General features: G+C 36.9%; 1 long non-coding RNA gene across 6 annotated transcripts in view; it reads left to right on the top strand.

Annotated features, from left to right (window-relative positions):
* LOC112532498 overlaps nt 1–16,842 on the top strand; it is a 71,213-nt gene that overhangs the window by 18,630 nt on the left and 35,741 nt on the right. For 2 of the 6 annotated variants that reach the window (XR_005860513.2, XR_005860511.2), the window contains one exon: nt 1,123–14,994. The exons of 3 other annotated variants lie outside the window; for them this stretch is intronic. This is a non-coding gene — a long non-coding RNA (uncharacterized LOC112532498). Of the gene's footprint in view, nt 1–1,119; nt 14,995–16,842 lie in introns of those variants that run through there. One more of the 6 variants, XR_005860515.2, reaches the window with a different exon arrangement.

Here is a 16,842-nt window from a genome sequence, read left to right as displayed (position 1 = left end):
TACTGTATTCTATGAAGTTACTAGAAAGTCTTTATTTGATTTTATCTAATTATCACATAAATGCAGGAACATTAAGTGGGCTGATGTCAGCAATCAGGACTGCTTGTTACACAACATCAGTAACCGGGGCTCAGGTATGAAACAACTGTAATTATAGGTATTTAGCCAAAATATGTATCAGTTGTAACTGATTAGCTGTGGAAGTCTTTTTAAGTAATTGAAATACTTTAAAATAAATGTCGCAAACTTAGCAACCAAAAATAAAGACATAATATAGAAGTTTGATTGGTAGTAGAAAGACATTTAATTCTCACTGTCTTTTCCCTCACTTTTACTGATTGCTGCAAGCTTGTTTCTTCACAGAACTTCTTTACTGGAAATTTTTGTCCTCCCTTTTTTGTGTCCTTAGTTTGTTTGTTTGTGGATTAACATAACCATTAAATGAAGATAAGTCCTGATAATGCTCAGCATGTCTCTTGTTTACATGTCCTTTAAAACTTGATTCTAATAAGGCAGTCATAAAATAGTCGCTCATAAATATTTCCCCATGGTTTTTCTTCAAGCTCTGCTGTGCAACACTTGTAATTTTCAATGGACTCTTCAGCATATGCATAATTCTGTCAAGCACAGTGTTGCTAAGGTGCTTTCCATTCTGCAGTATGTTGCAGCAATTGCCAATAGATGTAGCTAGCTTGTCAGGGTCCAAATCAGCCTCTGCCAATATTTGAATAATTCTTTTCAGGTAAACTTGCACTTTTCAACAAGGGATCAAAATGTTCAAGAAAGATGCAATGCGATACATGCCTTACCAGGGTGATACATGTATACTGATATGGTGTCAAATATTTATTTTCCATCAAGAAAATGAGAGCCTTGCGGCAGATGCCTGGAAGTACCTATTTTGTAGCATACACAAAACTCTTGAACTTAAAGCCACACTGTGCTCATTCAGTTCCTCCTGCCTGTGCAGCAGAGAGGGATTTTACTCATTTGGCTGCTAAAAGTACACCACTGTGTACTTGCAGCAATCTAACACTACACCGAGAAGAACGAGCTAAAGCAGCTGCAGTCTGTGGCCATGGTGAATATCCCCTAATTTCTAACTAATTTCTAATTAAGCAGAGTATGAAAACAGTCATCACACACTGCCTCCTGCCATCATCACCTGATACCAATTGCCCAGGGCAAGGACATCCAGCCCGCCACTGCCGTATGTTTGGTTCTCTGCGTTTGTTTGTAGCTATTCAGAAGATTGCGCTGACAGCTAAGGTGGGCAGGACTGTGCCCAGGTGCTGGAAGTTTTGCCCTCAGATGCCACCCATCCTTCCAAAGCTGAACCATGGGACACTCATGGGGAAGTATCGAGTTGCCTGACCTGAAGTGAGCTGTCACCAATTTAAGCATAGCAAAAAGCATGACTCACTGCTACATGCAGTTCCAAAAAGCCCTTAGTGGAGAAAAACATGTGACTTTTCACTTGCTAAAGCAGGGCCACTCTAGAGTTTACAGCTGCTGTCAGCCCTCAAAGCTCTTCCTCTTCACAAACAACAGTGCTTTATGCATGAAGACTGTCTCAAGAGCAAGACAGAGGAGCCCTGATGGAACCATATTCCATTGAAATGTGTGATTTTATCAGTTCACTTCAGATGAAGAATTCTGCTTTGTGATTTACAGGACTTCTGTTGAGCACATGAAGCACATGTAACTGGAACTGGGATTGCATGGGGATACCGTACCGTCTGAACGCTCACCAAAAAGCTTCCTGCCCCCTCTGTCCCCTCCTTCTACATCATTTAGCTTTACTTTCCTAATCTTGCTTGTCTTTCTTCCTCTTGCCATGATCCTAGCAGGTTTGTGTTTCCAGGACAGCACTGAAGATGTGCCAGCAGCACAAGGGAAAAAAGAAATAGATACATGGATTGAGAAAAGCAGACTGAAGAGTCATCAGATGCATTGTCACCACGCTGTTCTTTATATGAAAACTTTGTGGTTCTTTTAGAAGTGATATATTTTCACAGTCTGAGGTACACATCCACCCCGGTTGCAGTCCCCATCTCAAGAAACAGTAGGAGGATTTTTTCTTTTCCAGTTGTGTTGACATTGTACTTTGCCCTTTCAGCACTGGCTGTTATGGAAAATCAGGATCAGGTAATTGCAAGCAGGGCCTGAAGTGTAGGCAGGAGGCAATCCTCACACACTGAATGCTCACCAGTGCAGAACACGAGTTAATCCTGTTTCACTTGAGTTTTCTTTCTACAATATTTATAAGGTTTATTGTACACAGAGATACACACATGTCAGTATAAGATATCTAAGGTAAACCTTAGATATCCTTCAGCTACAGTAATAATGTGCCTTCAGTACCCTCTTGCAGGTGCTCCCACCGCTTCCATAGGAGGAGAGGTAGCAGGGGGCATGATGAACATGCACTCATGTGACACTCACATCCTCTTGGGTGACAATCAAGTGTATTTGGGGAGCTTGCTGCAGACTGCCCCTAGTCCTCACCAGCAGTCTGTCCTGGCCCTGCACTGCATCACAAAGCCCTGTGACGGGCCAGCTTTGGCTGCAGAGAGCTTCTCCATCAGACACGTGGTGAGGGAAGGCAGGTAGAGTCCCTGCCCTGGGAAGGTCATGGGATGTTTGGGCTTGTTTTGCTTCATCAGCTCCAAGCAGTCATCTCTATGTGTGGTTTTGGAGACCCTGGGGTTTTCTCCCTGTAAATACACATATATATATATGATATAACAATAATAATAAATGGTGTTATCGCTTCAGGTAGGCGGTGGTGGGAGGCGGGATGCCCCCTGCCCAGAGGTGCCTGGGCAGGCTGCAGCAGCTGTCGGGAGCGGGCACGCCTCGGCTTTCCCGAGGCACTCGAAAGATACTTTAAAGCCACTGAAGAGACACTTCGCGAGGCTGATCCACTAATGTCGTTTTATTAGCAGCTTGACGCGAGAAATCCAAAATTTTCGGGGCGATAAGTTTATGTTTGTTTGTTTTCCCCGCACAATGAGCCGCAGGCAATTGCCTCTCTCTGGATTGCCAAGGAGGGGAGTGGGAGCTGAGAGCACGGGGACGCGCGCTGAGCCGGGAGCTCTAATGGAGGGTTCTATTTGTTTCCATGATTACAGCTATAAATAATAATAGTTTAAAAAAAAATCCCAACAACTTCGGGTGGTTTCATTCTCTGCGTCCCGGGGGTGTCCCGGCGGCGTGCTGTTTTCGGCAGCGCTCCCGCAGGCTCCGTGTGCGCTGCAGGGGCCTCGAGGCTTTCCCCTCTCCACGGTGGTTTGTGGCGAAAAGCCCGCCGCGACCTCCAGCGCGGAACTGCGGTGCCGCCGCCCGGGGCCGCGGAGCTGCCGCTCCGCTCCGCGCCTCTGCCTCGTCGCCTCCCGTCGTCCCGCTCCGCGCTGGAGCCCTTTTGAAGCCGTGCCCTACTTTGTATTGGCTGCTGAACAAGCCTGAAAATTGATATTACAGCTTTTTATGATATAATATCCCTCTAATTGGTGCTTCATAGGGCCGTGCCTGAATTCTTTTCAATTAAGCCCTAAACTACAGTGACTGTTTCTCTCGGTACATGCTGGAAAAGCCATTCACGAGAGAGGCGACTGGTACTGCACAATTCCAAAGTACCTTTAATGTGTCAAAAATGTTTTGTGAAGAAAGCAACACTGTAAATGCAATCACCTACATTGGTGTCCCCATTGTTAAGCGGGAGCCAAAGTATTGCTAATTGTCCTGCGTTTTAGCTGGGTTTTTAGAGCATTATGTAGTAAGTACACCGAAGGGTCAATTTGTGAAGTGAAATACTTAGCATGCAAAGCGTAATACAAGATGCTGTGTAATACTTGACCTCTCAGCATAATAAATGTAGCAGTGAAACGCTGTGCATTCAGGATTCGCTGAATAGAGCCTCCGCAGAGGAACAAAACCAGAAAATGTTCTCTTCATTCCTTTTTTTTTTTTTTTTTTTTTTTTTTTCACTAAGCGAAAATTATTCTTTATAATGGCCATTGCAGCAATTAGCCAGCATTTGGGGAGAATAAATGTGCAGAAATAGCAATTTCTTATTTTAAATGAGATTTTTGTATGGAGGCTGCAAATTACTTGGAGGTATATGACTAATTGTTGCCTTAGTTTTATGCTACAGAATAGGGTGTGGGTGGGTATAAAGATTTCCTATTTGCAGTTAAATGTTTAGACATTTTATTATTTTAATTTCACTCTCAGTCTGTCTCGATTGACCCTGCTTTCCCCACTGATCATTGCATATATGCCAGGAAACAAGTACTCAGATGATGGAAGCTTTCCAATTAGAGCTTTATGGTTTTATGGTTTGGGTGTGTGCGCACTGGGAGGGGGGAAGGGGGGGGGGGGGGTCTCTACCTTCTTATTTATTTATTTATTTAACCTCTCTCTCTCTTTTTTTTTTTTTAATGAATGTGACATGTAAGTGCAATCAGTTTATACTCTGGATGCTACTGTGGTGTTTTGAATTTAGCTTGCTAAGTCAAAACATTTTAAGAATATGACATATTTGACAGGCATTACTCATTATCCTCTAGAATGGCAAACCCTATTAGTGCTTTATTTACACATTTTAAAGGTTTTGTGCTCATAATAATAAAAAAGAAAGAAAGAAAAAAAGTAAGAGAGAGATGTAAAATTCTTTCTCTTGGGCCTTCAAGATTCCTGAACTGAGTTTTTAAGTGGATGGAGATTGTTGTGCTTCACTTCACTAGCTGAAGTGGGAGAAGTTTTGTGAATCTGGAATTAAAATAATTTCAGAGGAAGCACGGTTCTAACAGCTAGAACTTACTAGGAATTGTTTGTTTCACAAAAAAAAAAATACACTTTCTTGCAAATTTCACTAGGTCAGTGCACAGTAATGGAATTTTATATTCTGAATAAAGAATCATCCTGTGTGATCATCCTAACATTTGACTAAGAAAAAGGCTTGGATAACTAATTTTGAGGTTCGTAATTTCCTCTCACTTAATCTAAAACTTTCCTCAACTGCACAAATTAGTTCCCTTCACTCTTGTTCCTACTGGGATACCTACACTCCCTTCTTTATATTGCATACAACCTAGATTGCCCCTGAAGTGTGATTTCTCAGGTAAGGACAGAATCTCAAGACAAGCACTGTTTGTTCTCTCACCTGACACATAAAACTGAATGGCTTTGGAAAAAAAAGGATTCTTTCCCAAACTTTCTCTTGTTCTTATGATGATTTCAAACATTTTTTTACGACTTTTGCAATTTAATAGTCTTCGGGGCTTTTGATCTGTTAGTAAATATAGTTCCTTTTTAATATACACAATAGGAAGTTAAAATTATCCACGTAATATTGAAGTCCTTATTCAGGCCTGATCATGCAGTCACTACATATTTAAAAACTCCTTCCCTTTCATTAAAGTGTTGTGTCTGCAGGAATATTGGTTTGAAATTCTGAGCTGAAAGCATTCAGTTAGTATTTCAGACAGAAATGATATTAAAAAAAAATTGCTGGTGACTATAGGAAATACAGTTTTAACATTCCTGTACTAAGATGTCATTCAGTAACATTTCTTTATTCTTTTCTTCTAACATCTTTTTTCTTTCTTTTGTTTTTTAATGGTCTTTTTGATAGAATGTGAAGATGAGTGATTAGCCCATGAGCTGACTAGAACAAGCCTAGAAAGCATTCATGAACAAAGTTGTCATGCTAGATCTTGAGGAACTTCTAGAATTAGAGTTTTGAAAATTAAAAATATTGCTACTAATCTTGTATACAGATCTTTTTCTTTTAAATTATTCTGATGTTAGAAATGGATTTCATAAGTGTACGTGCTAGTAGAAGTATAGGCTTGACTCATTGATGGTAATTACAATGCAAAGCTTTTGCACTGTAATGCAAATCATTTACCACGATCTTTTGGCAGTATGACTTGCTCTCTCCCTACAGTAATATCTCCTTTGAAAGTCCAGGTCATCTTTATACTTTTAAAATAAAGTAATCTATCAAAGAAACATCCTTTCTAACCCAAACTTTGTGTGCATTTGTGAACTAATTTGTCCTCATTTCAGTTGGAGAGTGATCAGTGTTAAGTCTCCTCAAAGTTAACTGTCCTCTCATTGCATAAAAACAGAGAAAAAAAATCTTTGCCTAGATTAGTTGCCAATTTATATTTTCCAAAGCCAGTTGATGTGCACTTGTGCGAGAACTTTGCATCTTCCAGTGATTTATATTGCTGGAAAATAAAAATTCTATATGTCCCAATGAAATACATGAGACTAGCTTTTAGCTTTCAAATTTTCCTAAGTACTGTATGAAATCAAGTGAGTTGATTGCTATGTGAACTATATGCTCTTCAGTTTTTTGAGGTGTACAGAATTCGATTCATAGCACAAAGAAAACGTGTCTTAGAAGGAAAAGAGAAGTCAACAAACTATTTGAATTTCCCAGAATACTTGAAACTTTTAAAATTTCTGGCATAAATTCAACAGATCCTACAACAATCATAATGCATGTCACAAAATTACACATAGTGTCTATTCTGTATTTTGTCTCTGCTGGATGCTGGGGAGTGTGATCATGATTAGTTATTCTAGAGCACTCATGAGTAGTCTGTTTCATTCAAGAGAAAATTCAACTCATTTTTCATTACCCAGTTGTGAACACTATCTTCATGGTAGTAGTTGTAAGAAAAGAAATTGTCTTTTTATTAGTTCCTTGTAGAATGTTCCTGAGTAACACATTTTGGATATATAAGAAGGTAATTTATGATGGCTTTTTGTTTCCATCAACTTACAAAAAATATTGTCAGTGAAGCAACAAGGCATGTGTCACTTCTTCAGTTTCTTTGCTCTTTGGTGTCTGTTAGTCATCAATGACATATGTAATGGAAGGTAGTATTGTTAAAAGCATGTATTTAAAATTAATATTTATCCAGAAAACTAAGGGCATAGCTAAGACTAGCCCTGATAACCTTCTGTAGTATTGCTCAGCTGAAAACCAGAAGTGATGAAACGCAGATTCTTCTTCGTTATCCACCTTTATGACCATATTGGTTACACATTTCTGTGCTTCAATTGTTAATTTCCTAAATAACCTAAAATAATCTAAACTATCTGACAAAGTCCTTATACTTGGTAGATACTTCTAGATATGCAGTCACTAATCATTTCTCAATCCAAAAGCAACCAAAAATAAAATTATTTTTCTTAACTGCAGCATGGGTTCTACTAATAAGCTTCAGAGGTACAGGAAATCTGGAACTTCCACAGTGGCAACTAATAGCCTGATGTAATATTTATCAACATGCGTATGTCCAGTATTTCAAATTTGCTATGTGAACCTGATTTTCAAAGTAAACATACACATTCTTTTCACCTGGGAAAATTTTAATTTGTTGCCATGTAAACTTGAGGGGCCTAGTTTTGGGCAGGTCATTATCTGCTTGTATATGTATACACATTTCTAGAAATTGGAAACCAAGTGCTCTGTTGAGGTCAATTTATTTTTTGGAGGAAAAAAAAAGCTCTTCAGCTATGATAAGACAAATCTTGTAAATGAAATTCAGTTTCTTTTGAATTATGTGCAAGGATGAACATAGTGAAACATTGCCTGATAATATGGTAGATATGATTACAAAACATCTTAGTGAACAAAATTTGTTTTCATCATCTTCCTCCTGGCAATTCTTTTACACTTTGAAAAAATGTTTGATTCAGTGTGTTTTACTTGTTAGTGGCTACTACTCCACACAAAACAGAGGGCTGTAGCTGATACACAAGATGGTGTTCTTGACTGTTAGATGCTAATAAGAAATTTTAAATATAAGTAGTTAAAAAGGCAGATTTGCAATTGCTGTCCGTAACTGCCACTCCTTTGATGTTTTTGCAGACTAGTTTTCATGTGTAACTTTTTCCATTGAGTGGAATTCGTGCATATGGTCAATTAAGAGACTAAATTGAGTGTTCCATTCACAAGAGCAACCCACACTCAGTGATCTCCTCTTTCACTTAAGCAGATCCGTAGCATAAAGAAGTGTAATTGATGGTGTACTTAACATATTTAATCCAAATTTTGTCATTAAAAAAAAAAAAAGTATAAACAGGTGTAGGAAAATGGCATGACAGCATTAACTGTGCTTTCAGAGGTAACCAAATGGCATGTATTTTAGATGGTTGGAAATGTATCAGGACAAAACAGGATAAGGAAGAACCACCTGGCTAGACTTGTATCTTCCGCTGACTATTTTTGTTTTTCCTTTCTGCAATTTCTTCTTATTTTCTTTTCAAATACTGAACTGTTGAGTAGGTTGTTTACACCAAATTACAGAATATTCAATCAATACAAATCATTCCACCTCTTAAAGTTACTTAATCGTGTAAAAATAACTTACGTGGTATTTCCTTTCAATATTTCTGTTACTTCTACACATACTCTGCATAGTACTACAAGTAAGTTAATTGCTTACACAAGGACACAAGTTTTACTCCAATTTTATGGTGTCTGTTCTTTATGGAACCAATAGGAAGTGTTCCTCTATGACTGAGAATAGAAATGGCTTGAAGACTGGATTTTGGCCTTTGGCAGATGTCTGGCCATGGGACAAAAAATCCTCTAGATGTGAACATATGTGAGAAAAAAGAAGATAATGCAGCCATATATAAAAAGAAGCATTTTTATGTCAATAAAATGAAACATTCAGGAAAAAGTATAGAGCAACGTAGAAGGTAATTGCAATAAATTAAATGGGAGAAAAGTCAAGGGCACCCAAAGGCCATAGTATAAAGCAGCAGAAGAAAAATAGGATGCTGGTGGAATTTAGGGCAGTTTTATTTATCACATCAAAATAAGCATAATAAAATGTATGAATTTTGTCACTTACAATATTCTCTTTTCTTTTTGTTTACTAAGGAAACCCAAAATTACAAATGAATGAGATCTGGTTTATGAATGAGGTCTGGCTTCAGGCTGAGATCAAGTGAAACCATTGATTCAATATTAATTCACTTTGAACACATAAATAGGTATAGGTTCATCATCTAGAATCTGTATGCTTACGAAACTTGGCAACCTGTCCAGCACTGTTGAATTTTTCATGATATCAAATCTGAGCAAGTTTCCCTTGGCTGCAGTATCAACTCTTGAGTGTTTCATATAGCGGCATAATATTAGTTTGTTTCCCTATATGTATAGATAAATGGATATTTCTATGTAAGCATATGTGTACTTATACAAGCTTCTCAAATACATTTCTTGCATTGATATTGCAGAATCTATGAAGAGTGATATACATATTGTAGAAGTCTTTATATATGAATAGAAAAATAAATAAAAAATGGTAACAGTTATACATGCACTATTACCTCTCAATGTATCAATTCATATTATGGAATTCTTCAATAGATTTGAAGAAAAACTGAAGTCTGGGGCTTTGGTTAAGTAATTTTTTTCAACATGTAAAAATAATGAATATAATATCCTGCTGAATTGAAGTGTAACTTTAACTTATCGCAATAGGATTCATAGCTCTGTTTTACTCTCATAGCTACTAAAAGCTTGAGCTTTCAGGTAAGTGTTTTCACTGTGAAACAGTAAGCACTGCATGGGTTAATTAGCTGTAGACTTCATTTTCCTTGTATATTTCATTTGGAAAGCAGAAATTAAGTATCGAGAATTAATTAGCTATGTACAAACTATGAAAAACTGTTGAGGCAAGTGCTGTCTTGCTAATTCATGACTATATTTAGATATTGTAATGATTAGATTTTAAAAGAAACAAGCTAATTAGAACATTTTTTCCAAAGTCACACAGAGGTCAGGAATGACAGCGACCTTCTGTAAAATGGAGAATAAATATCTGCTATTCTGTAGATTGTATGGAACTGGTACAGTAAGGCTAAAGCCTTTTCCTGTTCAATGAATTGGAATTAAACATGCTAATTTGAGATCTCCTTCAAGTATTTTATTTAACTACTTTGGCCTTTAATTCATTTATAGTGCAACATTTAATGTAATGTTATTTATATATACGAAGCACGTTATACTTATTAACCAATGTGCAAAAATCTAAAGTACAGATTTTATGTAATGGGCTAATTACGGGACTTTAAAGCCACCTACTGAGTTTTGCTAAGCTTAACAACAGGTTCACTGAACTGGATAAATTTATTCAAACTTGTGGAAATGAACCCCATTCTATGTGCAACCGTACTGGGAAAACACACAAATTATACCTCAATACCAGTTTAATGGGTCAAACAGTGAACCTGAATACCAAACTTATCTACATCTTGCAACAGCAGAGAAGCTATAGGCCCTGGGTGAGAAGAGGAAGTGCCCATTCATAGTTTCTTCCTCAAGTTTGTAAATAATTCAGATTTGGTATATTGGACAAGCCAGATTTTCAACGTACATAGGGATGGGTTAGTTTGTATGATATTGACCTTTGAAGAACATAGTCTTAAAATATGTTATATGTGTCATAAGCAAGTGAAGAAAAAGAAGTAAACTATATGATCTTTTACTATATCTTCCTATTACAACTACTAAGTTTAGGCTCTATAATTTGTTTATTTATTATGACATGCTGCTTTTAAAGGCTAACTTACTTCAATCAGACATTCAATGTCTATCCGTAAGGTCTGAATGCCATCTAATTTATGTCCTTCTAAATTGGTTCAAATATAATCAAAGTTAAGTGGGGTCTTTGTTAAAATGGAATAAAATCAGATTCATACCAAAATATCTCTTACTACTGTACTTTGAAGGTAGTGTTAAACTTTTGGCTTTCCTATCTGAAGAGTGTACAAGAGGCTTACATTTCCTACATACTGTTAAGTTTCAGAAAGGTTCACAAGGCTTCTACTTTCCTTGGCTATCCAAAGCCACTTCATTGTTTCCTGTCAAGTTAACCTAGTTTTTATGTCAGTAGAATTCAGCAAAATATCTCTATTAGTAACCCTTTCTTTTCAACTTTTAACATTCAGGTAAAAGCAAGACAGAGAGGCTGGCTTTCTTGTACTAGCCACAGCATGTCCTTCAAAAATGAAGTGTTTAGCTATTTTTAAACACTACTGTAGTCTAAGGTTAATATGTGATTTAAAAAAAAAATTATTTGCATTGTTCTTCAGAATTATTGTGCAGATTATCTAATAAAAATCTTTTCTCAAAAAATTGAGTATTCTGCTTTTGAGATTTTATGTATCTATACGCTGCTTTGGATAACTACGCATAATCTATTCAGTAGCTGACATTTGGGTCTTGATAGATACATTCAAGCATGTACTTTCAGGAATAATAATGCCAGTGCACTGTGTTCTACAATGTGTGCAATGAAAATGTGCCTCATAAAGCCCATAATTGTTGCTTAAGTTACAAAGATGATTTTTTTTTCCAGTAAATGAGGAACAAGCCACATAATCTTGCTAACACTATATGCCCAGGAAAGAAGAGTTTAAATAAGAAATGCATAAATTTAGCAGACTGCTGTAACAAATGAAATGGTGTAGCATTGAAAACATTTGAGGCAATTAATCAATGCTGTGTTTGCACATATCATTAAATATATTATACTAAGTTTAGATTTGATTTCTATGCTTCTTTTATAAAGAGTTAAAAGAAAATACATTTGAATTCATGCTGATACTGAAAACATGCTCCTAGCTCCTAGTTTCTTGGATTTCAAATCATTTCCATTAACAAACAGCTATTTGCCCTCTAATAAAATATGTCATTATGCTTTATTCACATCACACAAAAGAATCACTGAAAAATCGCCCCAATGATGGCCAATAATTACACATTTTGCTCCTGCACGAGCAATGAAGAAATCTGTTCATTGGAGAAAGCAGGTGCTGGGGCATCATGCTAATAGTCAATGTGTGCCACAGTAATTAGCCATTGCAATTGCTAAAATTAACAATTAGCTAACATGCAATTCTCTTTTTGCAGGCTGCAGTTTACTTTGTATAATCCTTGTACGTTCTTAGTAATTATTCTGACAGCTTATTATTTTTATTTTTTCTGGTTTGAACACAGCTTTAACATTTGAATCAGTCTACCCAAATGTTCAACAGGCAGTATGAAACAACTGCTTCACTAGCAATTTCTAAGGAACAAATTTGTTTTTATTCTCAACTTTGCATTGTTCAAGAAATATATGACTCTTTTATAGGGTAAGAACTCCTCATCTCGTTTGAGGGCTGAGGACCGCAGATAAGATATTAAGACTTTTTGACAATGGTAGGATATAGAACCATCCCAACTTTTAGGATATACTCTTAGGAACTGTTCTTTGCAGTTTAGTTTCTGGTTCATCGTCGCTAGTTGTCCCTGGTGCTCCTATTGGTGGTCTGTGGAAACTTGGAAGGTCACTTTCTACTGTCAGATAACGTCGAATCAGGGAATACACCAACCTCCCACTGTTCTTCATCTGAACAAGTGCTGGTGTTATCCCTTGTATTGCTTCATTTGCAAAGGCCTTCATAATCCTTCTAGGAATTTTGCAGAATTGTGATTGGCGTTTGGCCCATACTGTGGGCATAAAAAGATAACAGGACAGAGTAAGGAACATCTTCATGAGCCTGCCTCATAAACTAATGGTATGACCACATCTTAAATACTGTATGTTGGTTTGATAATCCACCTCGCAGGAGAATAACAGTGGACAGAGAAAACAAATTCAACAAGGATGAGCAATGGTGTGGAGAGGCATTTGTACTGGGAAAGACTATCCAGGCTGATAAATATGGAAAAGATGACTGGCTGGGCTATAATGGGGACTTATACTGGTGGTGTGAAGAAATTAAGTGAAGAAAACTATTTGCATTTTCTTAAAGAACTGTGAGGCACTCAATAAAACCAACCAGTTTAAAAAGATCAAAAGCAATCACTTTTTCTCATGGTGCATAATTAGGCAGTGGAACTCATTGTCACAGGATGGCTAAGTGGGATGAAAGAAGAACTGGCTGGGTTCGCAGTAAGTCCCCAGCAGCACCCAAGATTTACTCACGCGTTATCAGGCTCAAAGTGTATCTGAAAATGCAACTGTATGACAGAGAAATGTCATGCACTGCTTTTCCTTCACCATCTTACTCTATTCTAAGCCATTGCTCCAAAGCGAGATGAAAGATTTGTTTGATTTGATATAGTCATCTTTTATAATTTTGTATAGCAATACATGGTACAAAAAAAAAAGTTAATAATGAGCTACTCGAAAGATGCAGAAGAGTTGCATTTTTTCCTACATATTCAGGTCAGAATTCAGCTGACATAAAAATCTGTGCAATTCAGCTCAAATCAATGTAGACTGAAACATATGCATAGTCAGATTATATCCTGCCTATTTTGCTTAGCTTTTATATTAATACATAGGTAGATATAAATGGACTTGAAAACACTGATAACTTTCAAACCAGAAGGGCCATAGCAACTCCAGTGGAATTCTTCCCAATTTTATAGGTGTAAGTGAGAGGATAATAAGACTTGGGGAATTTATGTAATCTCCTGTAATCAGCATGGTTTCTGTAGCTGGCACCAAACCAAAACCAATTTTTTAAACAGTTCTTTAAAGCTCCTCCATGTTTTAAAAAATATTTTAAAATGTGATTTGCTCGTGTGCATACAGACTAGCAAAGCTGTGTTACAGAAAAACAAACTGTCCCAGCAATTGTTGTTTTTGACCTTGTTTTTCCACCTAAAATCTCAACAGAGATGCGGTCAGAAAGAAGCAACAAAAGCATTCTCAAGGATCCAAGCCTTTACCTGAGTCCAAGCCTTTAGCTGAGGCAATAGTTACAGAAGGATCAGACACAAAATAAGGATCTCAGGCATGTTTTGACTGTGCCCAACCTGCTAGGCTCAGTAGCTCTGTGCATTTCAGGCAATAATACTATCAGAGAACAAGTAGTAAAAATCAGAATGGAAAATACATTCAATTTTTTAAGGATGTATCTAATATTTTAGGCATTAGAACAGGCTGCCCAGGGAGATGACAGAGTCACCATCCCTGGAGGTGCTCAGGAACCATGGAGATGTGGCACAGAGGGACATGGACTACTGGGCATGGTGATGATGTGTTGGTGGTTGACCTTGGTGGTCTATTCCAACCTTAATTATTCTATGAATCTGTGATTAAATATTCCTGATGACCATAGCCCCTGGGGACTTCAATGAAAATATTTTCATATACAGTAATTGAGAATTTAGGTTTATAGACACAGAAGGAATTAGCCACTCACGGGTCATTAAAGTATCTACATCAAAGGAGTAAATCCACAAAATTTGTATCTTAATTCAATGTCAATAGAGACTTAAATTTTACCTGAGAAAACTCTCTGAATGTCTATGTTGCTGTTTATATCATGCTAAGAAGAATCTTACTCTTCGCACCGATAAGCAGTTCTGGTAAACCAAGCTTCATAATGTCCCACGAGTTAGACATCCTGTGTCTATATTCCATGAAGCAGAAACCAGCATGCATTAGAAGGCGTGATTTAACTTTGTTGGTGTAAAGTTCACAAACATACATTTCAGATTAGACTATGAAAGAACATGGATTTACATTAATATAGTGAAGAAAATGTCATTTATCTGACTTTCCTTCTCTCTGTCCCAGCAAGTTTTCAGTTTCCTTCATAAAAGGTGGAATACCTTCCACAGAGGAATTGGCATTACTTCTTCTGTAGGGTCTATTGCCTTCTCTGAGTGCTTGAAAACCCCATATAAGGGGGAAAGATGGGCACATGAGGCTACATTCATATCATCCTAGTGGAGGCGTGACCTTTGGCAACTAGGTTTTTCACTGAGCAGAAAAAGGCCAGAACCCTGGCGAACACCATAGCACATATGGCTTTATATATGTAAACATAAAGCTTGACTATTTGAACCCAAGAAAGGAAGATTTAAAAGGAAATTCAGAAAACAGGACTTCTTCTGGAAATCCCCCAGCTAAGCAGGGAAAAAAAAAAAAAAAAAAAGGTTTCTCTGGAACACATGAGATAGATAATAACCTAAAATGACAACAACATGTTGATGCTTGAATTCAGCAGTGAAGTATGTTACTTCCGAAGAATCAACCACTTTTGTTCCATAGTGAGCCCCGCAATTAAAGGCAATAATACACTTAATGTAGTACATAGAAGATTTCCCTGAATTATGGGATATTCATAATCTCAACGTAGCAATCCTCTTCTGCATATGTGTACTTCATTGAAAGAGATCAACTCATATCACCCTTATTATAGTCATCCTGAATTTCTCCAGTAACACGCAGTAATCCAAATGATAGGCTGTACTGCGCTATTTAGGAAAGTTAGGTCTTCTATACTACTCACATTTAGTTTAATTTCTAATCTGGTTGCAACTGGAGTATGGACTTAAATATTAGTTCCCAAAACCTACCGATACCTTTTCTTGTGAATGTTCTTGCTTGAAAAAGTTTATTTTCAGATTTTCCTTACTGAATTAAAGGCAATAGATATTAAGGCCTCAACTCTCTCACGGTGCCTCTGCAAGCTGCTGAAATAACCTGTGGTCCACCACAATTAGTGAATAGTTGCATCATCTTTCTCCCATCCCAGTCTTCTCACACTGGATACAAGACCCAAAATGCCAACACAGAGGAATTAAAATTTCATGAATTTTCTACTTTAGAATTATATTATGTCATATATATTTACTTTCCAATTTGATATATACATAAATACACATTTTGTGTGGCTTGGGTATGCTGATGCAAAAAAATCATATAAAATATAAAGTAATTAATTATAATCTGCTAAGCTCTAAGTCTTGTTTTAGTATATCCCAGATACTTGGTATACAGTTCATCATTTGAGAACAGCATGGCAAAAATAAATTACATAGTGCATCGCAAAACAGTAGACAATTAGATAAGCATATAGTAGAATACTATATGCTTGTCTACTGCAAGCCAAATGGCTGTCAAACATGATAACAAAATATTTTTGTGCCTCCTGTTACATTAGTTTCCACTACTGAGACTATTATGGTTCGGCCTATAAGATCAAGGGCTTCACTAATCTCGATCTAACAGGAGTTTGAAAGTGCAGAACCAGTTTAATGAAGACATCTAATATGATCTGAAATACAGAATGATTTCAAGATAAGATGCAGCTGCCATGTCTCCCACTGCAAATACCTAGAATTTAGCAGTGTTCAAATCATGATCTTCCATGAGTTTTAAATTTATCATTGGACTAAGCAAACCATGACCAACATTATATTTCAGAGATGTGTCATTGTACTTTTTCAAAAAATTTCACACTGTGTAGGAAATTTACTAATACTCTTTATAAAAACTGGACAAAAATACCTTTGCAGCATTAGTAGTTTCAAATCCTGGCACATGGAGCGAAGACTAGATTTCTGTAATTGGTCATTTGGTGCCACTGGTACAACTTGGATACATAGAACATTGCATGACAGCTCATCTGACAGTCAAACTTTTTTTTTGTTTGTTGAAGCAATATATGGGTTCTAAAGAGATGAATCAAGAAAAAAATGTTGTGCTCACTGGCAAAAGCTTCTGAAAATCAGTGTTTTACTGTTGAATTCAACGGACTTTGGATCAGGCTTATGTAGAGATCTTCAGATACATTAATGTTACATGGCTGATTCCTCTGAGAGAGGTAGGGACACATTGTTATGATTCCTTAGACACTGTAGGTAATCATTTCATTTCATTTGCACTGCATTCTTATATTCTATGAATGTTAAGAAATCAGAAATTAATTACACTGTAATGCACATCAGCTATGTTATACATGATTGTCTTTGAAATGAACTAAGCTGTCAATTAAATTAACTCATTCTCTTAT

This window comes from Gallus gallus, chromosome 5 (assembly GCF_016699485.2).
Source record: "Gallus gallus isolate bGalGal1 chromosome 5, bGalGal1.mat.broiler.GRCg7b, whole genome shotgun sequence".
In the NCBI taxonomy this organism is placed as follows: domain Eukaryota; kingdom Metazoa; phylum Chordata; class Aves; order Galliformes; family Phasianidae; genus Gallus; species Gallus gallus.
Note: the sequence above shows the minus strand (reverse complement) of the source record. Positions and strands in the feature narration are given on the sequence as shown.